The sequence below is a fragment of the Rhinopithecus roxellana genome, chromosome 2, assembly GCF_007565055.1.
Source record: "Rhinopithecus roxellana isolate Shanxi Qingling chromosome 2, ASM756505v1, whole genome shotgun sequence".
Lineage (NCBI taxonomy): Eukaryota > Metazoa > Chordata > Mammalia > Primates > Cercopithecidae > Rhinopithecus > Rhinopithecus roxellana.
In genome coordinates this window covers 191410941-191427379 of record NC_044550.1, presented here as the reverse complement: position 1 = coordinate 191427379, position 16439 = coordinate 191410941, and the positions used below count along the sequence as shown (strand labels likewise).

At 38.2% G+C, this 16439-nt stretch overlaps 1 long non-coding RNA gene across 1 annotated transcript; it reads left to right on the top strand.

The window, feature by feature from the left end:
- The first annotated feature begins 14 nt into the window (after positions 1-14).
- On the top strand, positions 15-2326 carry LOC104661750. The gene is made up of 3 exons (XR_747884.2): positions 15-126; positions 862-976; positions 1908-2326. It is a non-coding gene; the product is annotated as an uncharacterized LOC104661750 (long non-coding RNA).
- Positions 2327-16439: the final 14113 nt, after the last annotated feature.

Sequence of the window (16439 nt, the reverse complement as noted above, 5' to 3'; positions counted from 1 at the left end):
GGGTGCCGAGAGAGGTCGTTGAGAGCCGCCTTAGCAACAGCTTGTGAGCTGTGAAGACTTGGGTTGGGCGGGGCTGTGGGAGGTGACGCCGGGAGGTCACGGCTGAGAGTGCCGGCTGGGGACATGGTGAGTGTGAAGCTGTAACCTTCTGCTAGGGCCCGGGCTAAAGTTTTTCCCCCAAAGCAAGAAAGGCTGCCCCTGGCAGCAACTGCACTCCTTCCTTACTCCTGTTGAGATTCATTATATAGTAGGAAATAGGTACTTTAATAGTTTATCATCAATTATTCTGGTTCTGCTAACTATTCCAGTTAGGTAATTTTTCTTTCACCCATATGTGTGTGTATTACAGACATCTAACTACCATACAAGTTCAGATCAATGGAAGAAAAGAGCAGCAAAAATTGAACTGAATGAATCCCAAAAGCAAGAAATTAAAGACGCCTTTAATTTATTTGATGTCGATAGGTCTGGAACCATCGATGTAAAAGAAGGTTCTGAAATTATTTCTAATTCTAAATCATTTTAAAAACCGTATTATTTGTGGCAGTCTTCAAGGCTTTCTTTAACAGTAGTCTTCTGAAAGCTTGATACAAAGTCCCTTCAGTGCATATGGCTGCCCTGCGTTAACAAAACAATATCTTGTCAAGCATTTTAATTGTGCTTTATAAATGAGTAGGCAAAAGCCCAGGGTGTAACAGTGATGTACCTGATGGCACAGTAGGATTGGAACACAGGCCTGCTGACCTAGTTTTCTATGTTTATGCTCAGTCCATAATAGAAAAGAGAGAAGCTCTTAATAGGGCGTTAAAAAGCTTAGAATAAAATCATGGCATGTTATAATTTATTTTCTTCCTATTTCAGATTGCAATGTGGGCCTTAGGATTTGAACCAAAGGTTGAAGAAATTTTAAAAATGATAGCTGAAATTGATAAGGAAGGAATTGGCACCATTAGTTTTGAAGATTTTTTTTGCCATTGTGAGTATAAAAATGATATCGTTGTGATTTTATTTTTCAAAGAAATACTAGCAATAACCTGCTACATTTTAGGGCTGGAGCAATCAGAGGTTTCATAGAGAAAGAATTGGAACTAGGTTTTTAAGGATGGGAAATAGGAAGAGCAAGATTAAATATGATTTCAGGGTAGTAATGAGAAGACTATGATGTGGAGAAGAGTTTTTTGTCAGGAAATAATGAGGCTATATTACAGGATAGAGAGAATGGGGCCAGAATTTGGAAGCCTTGAATTCAGCAAATATGTATTGAGTGCCTGTTTTTGCCAGGCACTATTCTAAGGAGCATTGAAAGAGACAACCTTCCTGTTTTGAAGCTTACATTTTTGGTAAAGGATCTGAATTACTAGGTTTAATAAGAGATGCATTCTCTACCACCCTGTGCCTCCTTCACTTCAGCAAGCTCTACATTTAAGCACCTTGAGGGCAGATGTGAGTACATAATTGTTAAAAGACCGATAAATAAAATCAGAACTCAGCTACTTGGCACATTGCTGCTTTTAGACCCCAAGGATCTAGTAAGTCCAGCTTGATAAAATAAATAAATGAAAGACTATATAGTTGCTTCTTTTTTAAAAGAGTAAAAAAGATGAAAAAGAAGAAATATTGAAGGCTTTCAAATTATTTGATGATGATGATACTGGAAGTATAACGCTAACCAGTATCAAGAGGGTTACTCAAACTAGGGGAAATTTAACATGATGAACTTTGGGTAGATTTTGCTTATTTTTATAATTATAATTTATATGTAATTATAACTTATGTGATAATTTAGGATTATAATTCTAACTCTAGTTGTACTTATACATTTAAAATAAAATTTGGTTTTGAATATGTGTTTGACTTCATTTATATCATTTTAAATGTATTTCATATATTTACATTTTGTTTTACAGGAAATGCTTGATGAAGCTGATCATGATGGAGATGGAAAAATAAATGAGGAAGTATTTTTGAAAGTGATGAAAAAGACTACTTTATTAATGGTGTTGTTTTGGTCCTTGTGGAAAATTAACAAATTTGTATTTGTTATACAGTTTTGTACTTTAATATCTGAATGTATTCATTTTAAGTTTTTAGTTTATATGTACACATTGGCTTCTTGATGTCTAATCCATGTAAGAAGTTACACATCTCTACCAGTATGTTGTTAAATCTACAGCATCAAGAAACAAAACATAATGACTTCTTTGAACCATTAATCCAAGAACAGTATTAATTCTACCCGCTCTTTTGAGAACCCTAGGTCACAAGGAGTTAGAATTTTTAAGTTTGATGAAGTTGGTTTCACATCCAAATAAATTTGGCAAACAAACCCTGTATTTTCCTTTTGTGCAACCCAAAAAAACCTGATGAACATTTGCTTTTTAGTCAGTTTCTCAAATACGTAAAGTATTAAATAGAACTGTCTGGAAACATTATTTGCTAATTTTCTTCTTTTAGTTGTAAAGAAAATTCAAAACAGCATTTACATCACCCATATTTCCCTGTAAGTTTGACCCTATAGTGAGCACTTAATACCTCTGTGTTAGGACAGGTGGTATAGGGAGTTTATTTTATTTTATTTATGTATTTTTTGAGACAGAGTCTCCCTCTGTCACCCAGGCTGAAGTACAGTGGTGCGATCTTGGCTCAATGCAACCTCTGCCTCCTGGGCTCAAGCAATTCTCCTGCCTCAGCCTCCCTAGTAGCTGGGACTACAGGCACCCGCCACCATGCCCGGCTAATGTTTTGCATTTTTAGGAGAGACAGGGTTTCACCGTGTTAGCCAGGATGGTCTCAATCTCCTGACCCCGTGTCCACCTACCTTGGCCTCTCAAACTGCTGGGATTACAGGCGTTAGCCACCGCGCCTGGCCAAGATTTTATGTGTTATCTCAGTTAACATATTACAAGTTGGAAGCTGATTGTACTAGCCCCATTTTACATACAAGAAAGTTCAGAGAAGTTTTAAACATTCCCCAATTGCCCATTGATAATAAATAAAACATGGATTCCAAATCTTAAGTTCTTATTCTTCATTATACTGCTTCCCTATGGATAAAACTTTCAAGATAACTGTATATTTTCTAACTCGTTTTCAATTCTGTGACTCTTCTAATTTCTTCCTTGTGAAAGAGCCAAACTGTTGGGAAATGGAATCTCAAACATAGTCTTTTAACTCCTTTTCAGTTGTTTGAGAGTGGGCCTTGGGCCTGGAACACTTCCTTTGAAGAGACTAAGAGTCCACAGTGTCTGTGCTGAACTTACCATCTCATGTAGTAATATCTTCCTTGGTTTCAGAGTCAATGTATAGTCCTTTGCTCTGCTTAAGCATGTGCATCATATGGCATCTGACCAACCCCACTGCTCTGTCTCCTGTGGGGGAGGGGATGGGCATCCTTCAGCATAAGGGAAGTGTGTGCAGGCCACCTACCCTGTGTCACCTGCCAAGAGGGAGCCTCTGGTCAGGGGAGCCTGAAGTCCTCTAGGGAAGCTGATCTTGCTCTGTCTCTTCTGTATGTGAGCAATGTGTGTTCCACCCGGTGTTTGACTGCATTGTTTTCCTTTGCGACTTTGAAACAAGATGCAGTGGACCGAAGTGCTCAGACTTCTGCTCCTGACAGATAGGCAACAGATGCCACTTGCTGCACACAAACACCTTCTGATAACCAAATTGTCTTTGCAGCAAGAAAGGCTCATAGCAAATGTAACTGTAGTGATACTACCTGGCTCATTTTTAGCACAACTGAAATGAAAGCTGAAGGTTTTAATTTTGTCTTGTCAACACAAGAGACTTTATTTGATTGAAACTAGAATTGTATGTGCTCATGAGCATAAGTGTTTTCACAGTGTCTTTGATTTCTAATTATGTAACATTTCTTCTAGACCAGAGAAAAACTTGCCTATTAAATGTGTTTCATATGTGAAAATGTTAACCTTTAAAAGGTTAAAAGTATGCATGAACAAGTTCAAAAAGTTCTAAATAAAAGACTCCTTCCTATCCAAGCCCCAGATCTTCCTAAAGACAAGGATTTTTGCCACTTTTTAATGAATCATTACAGAGAATGCATATTCATATGCACATGTATACAGAATAGTTTTTTCACAAATGATAGCATATTATACACATTGTGTATATACATTTTTGCACAATATACTTGACAAATAGTTACATAACAATACAAATAAAATATCTGTATAATATTCCATTCTAATGGAATGGCCATATAATTCATTATATCAATTATTATATTTGACAGTCTTCTAAAGGTAGACAGTTTCCAACCTTTTGCTTAAATTAATATCCTTATACATATGTTTAATGTGGGAATACCTGTAGAATTAATTCTTACACATGAAGTGATTGAGTTAAAATCAATATGCATTTTAACTTAAATGTTTTTATTTTTGATAGATATTGCCTTCTAAAAATATTTTTGCCAAATTACATTTCCAAAAATACTATATGAAAATGACCAAAGTAATATCAAACTTTTTTGATTTCTGTCAATCTGGCAAGTTGCAAATCATACATTTTTCATGCTCATTTCTCTTATGAGAGGCATTGAGTGTTTTTTTCACAAGTTTAGACTCTATTTGTCTTTTCCTTTTTGTGTATTGTCTAACAACGTCCTTTGCCTATTTTTCCACTGGATTTTAAAATTTATTGGTTTGTGGCTGGGCACAGTGGCTCACACCTGTAATTGCAGCACTTTGGGAGGCTGAGGCAGGCAGATCACAAGGTCAGGAGTTTGAGACCAGCCTGGCCAACATGGTGAAACCCTGTCTCTACCAAAAATACAAAAAAAAAAAGCTGGGCGTGGTGGCGGGCACCTGTAATTCCAACTACTTGGGAGTATAGCAATTCAGAGATTCTCTCTGAAGCAAGAGAATCTTTGAACCTGGGAGGCGGAGGTGGCAGTGAGCAGAGATTGCACCATTGTTCTCCAGCCTGGGCAACAGAGCAAGACTCCATCTCAAAAGAAAATACCGGTTTGTAAGAGTATTTTATATACAAAAGAGATTAATCTTTGTCTGTCATATATGTTGCATGCATTGTACCATTTGTTATTTGCCTTTTGATTTGCATTGCGTTTCAGCCTTCACATTTTTTTCTTTTTTCTTTTTTTTTTTTTTTTTTTTTTTTGAGGCGGATTCTCGCCCTGTCGCCCGGGCTGGAGTGCAGTGGCCAGATCTCAGCTCACTGCAAGCTCCGCCTCCCGGATTTACGCCATTCTCCTGCCTCAGCCTCCCGAGTAGCTGGGACTACAGGCGCCCGCCATCTCGCCCGGCTAGTTTTTGTATTTTTAGTAGAGACGAGGTTTCACCGTGTTAGCCAGGATGGTCTCGATCTCCTGACCTCGTGATCCACCTGTCTCGGCCTCCCAAAGTGCTGGGATTACAGGCTTGAGCCACCGCGCCCGGCCCCATTTTTTTCTTTAAAAAAAAAAAAAATTTATTTCCATAGATTTTGGGGGAATAGGTAGTATTTGGTTATATAAGTAAGCTCTTTAGTGAGATTTTGGTGTACCCATCACCCGAGCAGTATCACTGAACCCAATTTGTAGTTTTTTATTTCTCACCCCCTCTCACGCTTTTCCCTGAGTCCCCAAAGTCCATTGTATCATTCTTATTCCTTTCCATCCTCATAGCTTAGCTCCCACTTATGAGTGAGAACATATGACATTTGGTTTTCTATTCCTGAGTTACTTCACATAGAATAATAGTCTCCAGTTCCATCCAGGTTGCTGCAAATGCCATTAACTCATTCCTTTTTATGGCTAAGTAGTATTCCATATTGTATATATATATATGACAATTTCCTTATCCACTTGTTGATTGATGGGTATTTGGGCTGGTTCCATGTTTTTGCACTGGAGGATCGTGCTGCTATAAACATGGATGTGCAAGTATCTTTTTTGTATGATGACTTCTTTTCCCCTGGGAAAAGTAGTGGAGGAACCAAATTCTGCCAACAACCATGTGAACGAGCTTTGAAACTGATCTTTTTCCAGTTGACCTTTGAGATAGTACAAGTCTAGTTGACACTTTGATTACAACAAGTGAGAGACCCTGAAGCAGAGGAACAAGTGAAGCCACCCCTGGATCAAATGGTATTTCTACTTTCGGTTCTTTAAGGAATCTCCACACTTTTTTCCATAGTGGCTGTATTAGTTTACCTTCCCACCAGCAGTGTAGAAGTGGTCCCTGCTCAACGCATCCACACCAACATCTATTATTTTTTGATTTTTTGAGTATGGTCATTCTTGCAGGAGTAAAGTGATATTGCATTGTGGTTTTTTATTCGCATTTCCCTGATCATTAGTGATATTGAGCATTTTTTCATTTGTTTGTTGGCCATTTGTATATCTTCTTTTGAGAACTCTCTGTTTGTGTCCTTTGACCACTTTTGATGGCGTTGTTTATTTTCTTGCTAATTTGTTTGAATTCCTTGTAGGTTCTGGATATTTGTCCTTTGTGTATAGATTGTGAAGATTTTCTCCCACTCTGTCAGTTGTCTGTTTACTGTGCTGACTATTCCTTTTGCTGTGCGGAAGCTCTTTAGTTTGATTAAGTCCCACCTGTTTACCTTTTGTTTTTGTTGCATTTGCTTTTGGGTTCTTGGTCATGAAGTCTTTGCCTAAGCCATTGTCTAGAAGGGTATTTCCAATGTCATCTTTTAGAATTTTTATAGTTGCAGGTTTTAGATTTAAGTCTTTGATCCATCTTGAGTTGATTTTTTTTTTTTTCTTTTGAGATGGAGTCTTGCTCTGTCGCCCAGACTGGAGTGTAGTGGTGTGATCCTGGCTCACTGCAACCTCCGCTTCTCAGGTTTAAGTGATTCTCCTGCCTCAGCCTCCTGAGTAGCTGGGACAACAGGTGTGTGCCACCACACCCAGCTAATTTTTTGTATTTTTAATGGAGACGGGGTTTCACCATGTTGGCCAGGATTGTCTCAATCTCTTGACCTTGTAATCTGCCCACCTCGGCCTCCCAAAGTGCTGGGATTACAGGCGTGAGCCACTGCACACATCCTTGAGTTGATTTTTATATAAAGTGAGAGATGAGGATTCAGTTTCATTCTCTTACATGTGGCTTGCCAATTATCCCAGCACCATTTGTTGATTAGGGTGTCCTTTCCCCACTTTATGTTTTTGTTTGCTTTAATGAAGATCAGTTGACTGTAAGTATTTGGGTTTATTTCTGGATTCTCTATTCTGTTCCATTGGTCTATGTGCCTATTTTTATGCCAGTATCATGCTGTTGTGGTGACTATGGGCTTATAGTGTAGTTTGAAATCCAGTAATGTGATGCCTCCAGATTTGTTTTTTTTGTTTTTTTTTTTTTTTTTTTTTTTTTTTTTTTTTTTACTTAGCCTTGCTTTGACTATGCAGGCTCTTTTTTGGTTCCATATGTATCTTAGGATTGTTTTTTCTAGTTGTATGAAGAATGATGGTGGTATTTTGATGGCAATTACATTGAATGTGTAGATTACTTTTGGAAATATGATCATTTTCACAATATTGATTCTACCCAAGCCTCTACATTTTAAGTTTACTTCATGAGATGATTTCTACAGATGTTTGTACTGTGTAACAGTAAAATGGCAATGGTTTGTCTTTTAACAGTATTTAGTCTCATAATGACCATATGACTCTTACCAGACTATGGCCTAATTCTAAGAGTAAAAAAAGAAAGGAGCTTTTTTTTTCAAAAAAAAAAAAAAAAAACATGCCATTGAATTTTCCATTTGAAACATAACCATCTTCATTTTTTAGTTGAGATGATCTAGATTTAAGCCCATACTGGAGTAAGGGAAAGTTTTGTAAGTTTTAGATCTGTTTATTTAAATCTATCCCTCTGTGTTTTAGGGATAGTTTCTTGTATACCCAATTAAAATGCCTCAAACCCTAAGAATGGCCCTGGGAATATTACTAGAACACAAAAATCAAAGACCAGGACAGAACTCTTGAGCTATTCTGGAACATATTCAGGCCTCTGTGATTGCCTTGCAGAAACTGACCCCTTTATGGTAGATAAGTTGAAATTTGATAGAGTGCTTACATCTCAAAATGCTTCCCGACTCAAAATAGTTTAAATTTATAAATTTTATTTTTTAAAAAAGGGAAAATTATAACTATTTTATGGTTTCACAGTCAGGTAAAGGTAGATAAGGTAAGAGTCTGAGACTGTAACTTATGTCAGATAAGAAGGGTTGGATAATTTTAGCCAAAGACCACAGAATTTACTTGCTCTAATTCCAAAACAAATTCAAGCATATCCAGTTCTCTCTGTTTCTCCTCCTCTTTTCAGAGCAAGATCAAATTCATCAATATATGGACAATTTAAGAGGGTTTTACTCCAACAATTCCTGAGGAACCAAATTCTCCAGCAACCATGTGAATGAGCTTTGAAACTGATCTTTTTCCAGTTGATCTTTGAGATAGTACAACTCTAGTTGACACTTTGATTACAACAAGTGAGAGACCCTGAAGCAGAGGAACAAGTGAAGCCACCCCTGGATTTCTGATTTACAGAAACTGTGCAATAACAATTATTTTAAGCTACTGAGTTATGGGACAGTTACACAGCAATAGATTACTGATATAGTACTGCATCTTGAGACTTGTGTGTTAACTTCTCCCCTACTGAATGGCTAGACATACAAGGAACCAACTAAGAGTTCTATCAAATATTAAATAAAAATGAGATTAAGTGGACTTATTACATGATGGCATATTTAAAATAGCAATATCATTTATTAGGGTGCTCCTCTTTTATAACTGTTTGCTTGTCACACACTCATCTGAAACTCAGTGAGTTTGCTGCCTCTTTCTGTAGCTTAGATATCATGGGGACTTTAGTTCACCAATGAGAGGACTATTAAGAACTTTTTTTTTTTTTTTTTTTTTTTTTTTTGAGACGGAGTCTCGATCTGTCGCCCAGGCTGGAGTGCAGTGGCGCGATCTCGGCTCACTGCAAGCTCCGCCTCCCGGGTTCAAGCCATTCTCCTGCCTCAGCCTCCTGACCACAGTCGCCCGCCACCGCGCCCGGCTAATTTTTTTTTTGTATTTTTAGTAGAGACGAGGTTTCACCGTGGTCTCGATCTCCTGACCTTGTGATTCGCCCGCCTCGGCCTCCCAAAGTGCTGGGATTACAGGCGTGAGCCACCGCGCCCGGCAAGAACTTTTTTAAAAGTTCCATTTTGCGGTTCATGCAACCCTGAAGCTGCCGCTCAAGTAGTTTCTTCCTCTGAGCTGTTGTTTGGTATAGATGTCCTGGAGTTCCGATTTATGTTTTAGTTGTAACAAGCAGATTGTTGGCAATGAAATTAACCACCTGCTAGGTTTCAGGTAGCATCAGAAGTGGCGTAAATTTATGGTTTGGGCTGACAGAACTTTTGCAACTGCAAAAGAAAGACTGATAACGAACACATCAAAGAGGCCACAGCACCCAATTTCAGTTCTTGCTTTCATTCCAGAATGGATGAAAATTCATATTGGATGGATCACAATCAAGTCTGAGAATAAGCAGAAAACCGGGGATATAAGGAAATAGAGCAAAAGCTAAATGATTCTTTAATTATTTAAGAAATTGAATCTGAAAATAAACACTTTTCCACAAAGAAAACTCTAGGCCCAAATAATTTCATTGGTGATTATTACCATTTAAGGAAAAGCATTTTTAATTCTTTCAGAGAATAGAAAAAGAGGTAACGCTTCCAAACTTGGTTTGTGAGGTAGGCAACAACTTGTTACCAGAACCTACAAGGATAGTTGATTATTTCTACAAGGATAGAACCTACAAGGGTAGTTCAAACCTAATTTGGTTTGTTCCAGGAAAAACAAATTGTTTAGCCTTTGAAATTTGATTAATGGAATATATCATATTTTCAGAAATAAAAAATCATGTAATAATTTTAATAGGAGAGAAAACCCACACTTGATAAAATTTAACCTCCATTTATGATTAAAACTCAGGGCCAACAAAAAACAGGAGAGAATTTCTGTGAACAGCATAAGGGTATCTTGAAAACCTATAAACATCAATTAAACTGTAAAACATGGAAAACTTTCTAAGATGAGGAATAAGAACAGAATGTCCTTTATTCAACATTGTATTGAAGTACTAGCCAGTACAATAAGGTAAGAAAAGGAAAAATATACATAAAGACTGGAAAGGAAGATTTAAAATTTTATTTGCAGGTGACATGATGATACATACAATAGAAAATCCAAAAGAATTTATATAGATTGCTGAAATTGAGGTTGTGATGCAAATACAAACACAGACACAATTGTATTTTTATGTATCAGGTACAAATAATAAAGAGACCATAACATTTTTAAAAATATAAAATTTTAGGACTAAACCTAATGAAGATATGCAGGTCTTCTACATAAAAAAACTATTAAAAAGTATTGAGAGAAACTAAAGAAGACATAAATAAATGGAGAGATATTATTATGTTCATGGGTTGGAAGTCTCAATATTATAAATATATTAGTTGTCTGCTTATTGATCTATAGATAGCATGCAATCAAAATTCTAGCTTGTGTTTTTGTGTAGAACTTGACAAGTTGATTCTAAATTTTACGTGGAAATCCAAGGGGACAATGCACAACCAAAGGACAGGTAAGAGGACTAGCTTGCCTGAATAACAAGACTAAATATAGATCCATAGTTATCAAAATAGTGTGGTATGGACTAGGATAGACTAGTGGACCAGTGGAATAGAATAGAAAGTCCTGAAACACACCCATACTTACATGTCTTAAGACAAAGGTGGCGCTACAGAGACAGAGAAGAGGGACATTTTCATTATAATTGTTCCAAGTCAATAATATATTCATAAGGTATAAAAGAAATTTTGACCCCCAGTCTCACACCATACATACAAATCAATTCTAGATGATTGTGGATTTAGATATGAAAGGTAAAAATATAAAGCTTCTAGGAGAAAATGTAGGAAATATCATTTTTTATAATGATTTGTAATAGAATGGCATTATTGTCAGAGAATTTGATCTGAAAACAATTCTTCGAAATTTGTTGGAACTCTGTTGTTTTTAAAGCTTGTCCACAAGTTATTTGACATTCCTCTCATTAACAGGTAGAGTCTTAATTTCCCTCCCCTTGAATATGGATGTCTTCAGTGACCTGCTTTCAACCAATAGAATCTGGTAAAGGTGACACTACATGACTTCTGAGGATAGGTTAGAAAAGGGGATATAGTTTCCGCCTGGCTGTCTATCCTGGCACCCAACCTTGGAACCTAGCCACCATCCCAAGTCAGGGAGCTATATAGAAAGACCATATTTTGGTGTTCTGGACATAGTACCATAGAGGTTCCAGCCAAGAGCTAGCATCAACTACCAAACAGATAAGTTAGCAAACCTTTGGGCCATCCTAGCTAATGTTGAGTAGGACATAGTAGACAATCTGCCCCACTAAGCCCTGCCCAAATTGTAGATTCATGAACAAAATAAATGCTGTGATATTTGTAGACCAGTAAGTTTTGTGGTGGTTATTTAAACAATAGAATATTACATGCATCTTAGAGTTATTACGGTTTACCTTTAATTACTACTTTTAACAATTCCCTAAAAATGGAATAATTTCTCAAAAGATTATTCTGTTAATCTGTAGCTCCCTCATCTACTGTGCTATGGTCATGTGTTTTACTTCTAAATATATTCAAATCCCTACAAGGTATAGTTATCATTTTTTGTCTTTTATAAACTGGTGCTCTTCATTCTTTTATGCTGGCTTGTGGTTCCGTCTGGGATAATTTTCATCAGCCTAAATAACTCTTTGGTATCCTGGTGAAGATCTGCTGGTGATAAATTCTCTCAGCTTTTGTCTGCAAAGGACTAACTTTTTGCCTCCGTTTTTGAATAATATTTTTACTGTGTGTAGACTTCTAAGTGGCAAGGTAAGAAGTTATTTTTTCTTTTAGCATTTTAATTCCATTTCATTATATTCCAATTTCCATAATGTCTGTTGAAAAGTAAGCTAATATTAAGTTGTTACAAAAGTAATTTTTGCCATTACTTTTATGGCAAAAACTGCAATTACTTTTGCACTAACCTAATAACTTTATTGTTGCTTTTTTGAAAATAACATGTGGCTTTTCTTTTTATTAGAATCACTCAATTCTGAGTGATTCTAAGACTTGTCTATTTGTCTTTGTCATTAGCAACTTAAATATGATGTACCCAGGTGTGGTTTTCTTTATAATTTTATTCTACACGAGGTTCATAGTGTCTTGATTCTGTGGTTTCATGTCTTTTAGCAACTTTGGAACATTTTTAGAGCCAGTATTTCTTCAAATGTTGTTTCCGAATAATCATATCCTCTCTATTTCTAAGATTCCAATTATAAGTGTTAGACTTTATCATTGTTTTTCATGTATCTCTCATACTCTTTTCTGTATTTTCCATCCCTTTGCCTTTCCGTGCTTCAAACTAAGTAAGTTTATTGACTTGTTTTCCAGTTTACTGGAGGTTCTCTGTTCTGCTGCATCTAATAGATTCCAGGTCTTTGTTGAAATTATCAATATTTCCTCTGTTTTTCTTTTTGTTTGTTTGTTTGTTTTCTTTTCTTTTGAGACAAGTCTCACTCTGTTGCCCAGGCTGGAGTGCAGTGGTGTGATCTTGGCTCACTGCAACCTCCACCTCCTGAGTTCAAGTCATTCTTGTGCCTCAGCATCCTGAGCAGCTGGGATTACTGATGTGCACCAGCATGCATGGCTAATTTTTGTATTTTTAGTAGAGATGGGGTTTTGCCATGTTGGCCAGGCTTGTCTCGAACTCCTGGCCTCAAGTGATCTGCCTGCCTCAGCCTCCCAAAGTGCTGGGATTTCAGGCATCCTCTGTTTTATTGAACACATTAATGATCTTTATTTTCAACTCCCTATCTGATTACTTCAATCTTTAGGTTGAATTTTCATTATCTTTAGGTCTATTATTATTGTACTTTTAAAAGTGTAGCTTTTAGTTATTTGGTCCTGTTTTTTAGCCAGATATGAGTGAAATATTGTACAGCCTATAAATACTGTTACTTTCCTCCAAAGAAGATTAAGTTTTCTTCCAGCAGGTGGATAAGATATAAGAGGATCATTTTGATTCTTTGGAGGAATGAGGAATAGTTTTAGTCATTGTTAAAGCTTTTCTCTTTCAGATTTGTCCTTACTCATAGGGTATAATACTTCTGCATCTCAATTGAAAGTCCAGGATATCTTTACAGACATACCCTTCCCCAAGACCCCTTTATCTTACCTGGGCTTGAACTCAAATTTCTATCTTTGCAGCATTGCACAGCTGTCTAATTAAACTTTTGCTTAGGTCTTTGTTCTCTCAGATCCTGTTTTCTGCTAGGTTTTTTTTGTAGTCTTGTGTCCAGAACTGGTTCCTTCTGGTGGGTTCTTGGTCTTGCTGACTTCAAGAATGAAGCCATGGACCCTCGCGGTGAGTGTTACAGCTCTTATAGATGGTGCGTCTGGAGTTTGTTCCTTCACATGTTCAGATGTGTCCAGAGTTTCTTCCTTCCAGTGGGTTCGTGGTCTCACTGACTTCAGGAGTGAAGCTACAGACATTCCCAGTGAGTGTTACACCTCTTAAAGATGGTGTGTCCAGAGTTTGTTCCTTCAGGTGTTCAGATGTGTCCAGAGTTTTTTCCTTCTGGTGGGTTTGTGGTCTCGCTGACCTCAGGAGTGATGCTGCAGACCTTCGCAGTGAGTGTTATAGCTCTTATAGGTGTACTGTAGATGTGTACTGTACTGCACATCTGGAGTTGTTTGTTCTTCCCAGTGAGTTCGTGGTCTCGCTGACTTCAGGAATGAAGCCGCAGACCCTCGCAGTGAGTGTTACAGCTTATAAAGGTAGTATGGACCCAAAGAGTGACCAGCAGCAAGATTTATCGTGAAGAGCGAAAGAAAAAAGCTTCCACAGCGTGAAAGGGGACCCAAGTGGGTTGCTGCTGCTGGCTTGGGTGGCCAGTTTTTGTTTCCTTTTTTGGCCCTGCCCACTTCTTGCTGATTGGTCCATTTTACAGAGTGCTGATTGGTCCATTTTACAGAGTGCTGATTGGTGTGTTTACAATCCTTTAGCTAGATACAGAGTGCTGATTGGTGTGTTTTTTCAGAGTGCTGATTAGTGCGTTTACAAACCTTTAACTAGACACAGAGTGCTGATTGGTGCGTTTTTACAGAGTGCTGATTGGTGTGTTTACAAACCTAGACACAGAGTGCTGATTGGTGCATTTACAGTCCTTTAGCCAAACAGAAAAGTTCTCCAAGTCCCCACCTGACCCAGAAGCCCAGCCCAATCCCCCCTCTAAACAGAACACCCCAACTGCTGTTGGGAACTGGGTGATGACCGCTTAGCTACTTCCTGCTGGATGGGGTGAAGAAGGGGCCCTGCAGTTGTAGTGTCCTCCAGAGGGGAACTCTTTAGGCCAGTTAAAGGGCCAGGAGGTCGGTCCAGGTGTCCTCAGTAGAAGTTGTTAGTTGCACTCATTTGGGATTCCATTTGTAAGACCATCTATCTGTAGCTTGATGGGCTCAATTCTAGAGGAAACAAATTTGAGAAGGAGGTTAAAAATACAGGGCCTGAAGGTGAGTAATAGTAAGATGGCTGTCATGGGACCTAGAAAGGGGAGAAGCCATGTTGCCCAACTCCAGAGGTCAGTATAAGAGTTTGAAAGGCATTGCTGATTTCAGAAGCCTTTTCCTGTAAATGCCGGGCAGCATCTCATACTACCCCTGAATGGTTAGTGTAAAAGCAACACTCTTTCCCTAAGAGGGTGCATAGTCCTCCTTTCTCAGCAGTGAGGAGGTCTAGCCCTCGGCAGTTTTGGAGAGTCACTGCTGCCAAAGAGTCTATTTCAGATTGTAGTTACTATCCTTACTGGATAGATTTTTTTTATTTCTTGCAAACTGAGAAATCCTTTGAGAGAGTGTGGTAGTAGGATAATGCATGTTACACCGTTAACTTTTAGCAAACTTTACTTTAGTTGAAAACCTTGTGAGTTTGGGATTTTAATTTTTCTTTGCTACTAATAAAACCTTGTTCAGTCCATATTAACTTAGAATTGGTGTAGATGTCTCCTTCCTGACTCTGTAAGTACTTTAAGATTTGACTGAGTGCAAACAACTTACACGTTTGAGCAGACCAATTATTAGGCAACTTTCCTAACTGCTTCTACAAGAGTTCCCTTATCACTTACTGAATACCCATTGTGTCTTTTTTTTTTTTTTTTCCTTAGTTGCCTGGGAGGACCATCTATGGTCCCGTCCTGAAGGGAGTTCCTCCTAGATCTGGTCAGACCTTTGTATGGTAATTAATTAAGATTTAAATTCCCTGTTAGGAAACCTGCTGGGTTAAGGATTTTTGATAGGAAGACTATGGGTTGTCAGTGGCCTCCGCGCTTTCGGGCTATGCCCTTGTTTGCACTGACAACAAGGTGGTATTGGAGTGTTATAGGGTCATGGAGAAGACCTTCAATTATCAATTATAGGTTTTAAATTTACCCTGGCTTTTAAAGGAATAGAGTATACTTTTTTTTTTTTTTACCACTTCCATCTTTCTTTCTTTCTTTTTGATTTCTTTGTCTCTCTCTTTCTGACTCCCTCTTTGTCTCTGTCTCTTCCTCTCTCTCTCTCTCTCTGACTTTCTCTTTTTCTCTTTCCTTTCTGCTGGTCTTTTCCTGCCTCTGCTAGCTGCTAATGCTGCTGTTCTCCCCTCTCCTTCCCCTTTTTGATGGCTTCGGCAGTGTAAGACTGCCACCTCCTTGGGTTTTTGCACTGTGTGCAATAACTCCATAATTTCCTTGTGGTATTTAATGGGGGTTTCCCCAGAGGTTAGGCACTCCCTTTCTTTCCATATTGCAGCATGGGCATGTAGGATTAGATAAGCATACTTGCTATCTGTATACACATTTATTATTTTTCCTTTTCCCAGTTCTAAGGCTCGGGTAAATGCCACTAGTTCTGCTAACTGGGCACTGGTCCCTGGGGGAAGAGGCTTACTTTCAAGCACAGTCACATCACTAACTATGGCATAACCTGCCCTTCGTATCCCATTCTCCACAAATGAACGTCCATTCGTGTATAGGTAAAGGTCAGGATTAGCTAAGGGGACTTCTGAGATATCATCTTGGGCAGTAGAAATCTGGACTATAATTTGTTGGCAGTCATGCTCAATTGGTTCCCCATCCTCTGGAAGAAAAGTGGCAGGGTTGAGGGTGGCACACATACATATTTGAAGCACCAGTCCCTCAAGGAGTAGCACCTGGTATCTAAGTAGGCAGTTGTCTGATGGTCATAAACTTCCTTTGGCACCTAGTATGCCATTTACATCATGAGTAGTCCAGACAGTGAGATCCTTTCCTTGTATTATTATTATAGCCTCTGACACTAAGATGGCCACCGCTGCAACTACCCTT